This window comes from Lethenteron reissneri, unplaced genomic scaffold (assembly GCF_015708825.2).
Source record: "Lethenteron reissneri isolate LAM-NWPU_2019-01 unplaced genomic scaffold, ASM1570882v1 scaffold_1639, whole genome shotgun sequence".
Lineage (NCBI taxonomy): Eukaryota > Metazoa > Chordata > Hyperoartia > Petromyzontiformes > Petromyzontidae > Lethenteron > Lethenteron reissneri.
Genome location: NW_026891376.1, coordinates 936,924 through 939,331, shown reverse-complemented (window position 1 = coordinate 939,331; position 2,408 = coordinate 936,924).

Sequence of the window (2,408 nt, the reverse complement as noted above, 5' to 3'; positions counted from 1 at the left end):
TTTAACATGGTTCAAAGACCCATCTGTGCTTTTTGTCGTCGATGCTGTTTCTTTGTTAAGAATATAATTATCTCTTCCTCCGTGTCTCCTGGTTCTGCAACCCCCCGCCTGCCATTCCCCCCCCTCCCTTGTTCCTCTTGTGTGAATTTAGGGGAGTTTTTATTACCTTATTGCCCCCCCTTTCATGTCCTCTTTCCTTTCAAATGAGGTGTGCGCGCATCTGTGGTAGTGTGGGGGCCTCTGTGGAAGTGTGGGGGCGTGTTCGTTCCCACGTGGCCGCGTCTTTTAAAAAAAACGATATTATCTATGTTGGCAGAATAATTCTTAAAAAAAAAAATAATATTAAAAAAAATAAAAAGGGGGTACATACACAACATTTGCATGTTCTCCTCGTGGTTCATGGATTTTTCTCCGAGACCTCTGGGTTTTTTGTGGCCACGTTGCTTCTGAATAAGATCTGTATAGCTCTGTGGGCCTTGCCTTGTAAAAAACAAAATTTAGTTTACAGTTAGGTGAGTGGGTATTTGAGTGCGTAGGTGGGTGAGTGAGTTGGTGGGTGGTTAGGTTAGTAGGTGAGGGGCTGGGTGAGTGAGTTGTTGGGTTAGATATGGAGTAGGTCATAGTGTGAGTGGGTGGGTTGGTGCGTGAGTTGGTCAGGGAGTGGGTGGGTGCGTTAATGGGTGGGTTGTTGGGTGAGTGAGTTAGTGAGTGCATTTGCAGGTGGGTGCGTGGATGATTGGTTTAGTGAGTGGGTTAGAAATTGAGTGCGTGGCAGGGTGAGTGGGTTTGTGAGTCGGTTAGTGGGTGTCTTTAGTAGTTGAGTGGGTGAGTCAAAGAATTTAGCGCCACGGTGGCAAGATGGTAACTACCTCGCCTACTATACAGAATGTTGTGGGTTCGATCCCGACCCTGACGCCTGTATATTTCACTCCACATGTAGAAACATGTAATAAGAGGAATTGGGTGCAATAAATGTATACAGCGACTTTGTTGAACCATCAGTGGGCCTTACCTGGTAAAAGAATATCTCACATTACCAGAAGAGGTAAGGACTACATATAGAGTGGGTGATTAACTGGGTGGGTCTGTGAGTGTGGGTCAGTGATCGAGGAAGTAGGTGAGTGAGTGTGTTAGAGATTGTGGGTGATAGGGTAAGCCATGGGTGACGTGAGTGGGTGTGTTGTTTGGGAGTGAATAGACGAGTGGTTGGGTGAGTTAGTGGGTGGCTGAGTGGGTGGGTGAATGGGTTTAGAGATTGAGTGGGTGGTGGGTGGTTGGGTGAATGAGTGGGTGGGTGGGTTTGTGAATGGTTGAGGTGAGTGAGTGGGTGGGTCAGCGCATGAGTGGGTGAGAGGTGGGTTGGTGAGTTGGTGAGAGGATTAGTGAATTGGTGGGTTCGAGATTGCGTGGCTGGGTGAGTGAGTCGGTTAGAGATTGAGTGGGTGGCAGGGTAAGTGGGTGGGTTGCTTAATGGGTGTGTGAGTGGGTGGATAAATAGGTGAGTGGACAGGTGCATGGTTTAGTGGGTGGGTGAATAAGTGAGTGGGTGGGTGAGTGCATTGTTGCGTGAATGTGTGGGTGGTTGAGTTTTTGGGTAGATGGGTGTGTGAATATGGGAGGTGAGTTCGTGTGTTAGTGGGTGGGTGAGTCGGAGAGTGAGGCACCATGGTGCCGAGATGTTAACTACCTCGCCCAGTATACAGGAGGTTGTGGATTTTATCCCAGCCCTTCCGCTTGGATATTTGGAGTTTCTATGTTCTCCCCGTGGTCGTGTAGAATTTTCTCCAGGTTGTCCCTCCACATTTGAACATGCATTTATATAATTTGGTTGCAATAACATTCTACGTGAAAAGCCACTTAATTGAACTGTCATTTGTGCTGAGGTGGCTTCCGACAAATATCTATAGCTCAGGGCCTTACCCAGTAAAATGAAAAACAATTAAATATTAGTTTATTGTGTGGATGAGTGGGTGCGTGCGTGTGTGGGTGGGTGCGTGGGTGGATGAGTGAGTGGATGGGTTGATGCGTCGTAGGTGAGTCGCTGAGTGAGTGAGTGGTTGGGTGCATGAGTGTGAGTTAGAAATTGAGTGGGTGGCTTAGTGAGTGGGTCAGTGTATGAATGGCTCAGTAGTTGAGTGAGTGAGTGGGTGATTGAATGAGTGGGTGAGTGTGTGGGTTAGTGGGTGGGAGAGTCAGACAGTGGGGCGCCATGGTGGCGAGATGTTAACTACCTCGCCTGGTATGCAGAAGGTTGTGGGTTTGATCCCGACCCTGACACCTGTATATTTCCCTCCACATTTAAAATCAACAAACATTTATAGGATTTGGCTGCAATACATGTCATAAGCCACTTCGTTGACCTATAATTTTTAACCAGGTCATTTCTGAAAAAGATGTTTAGCTCTGTC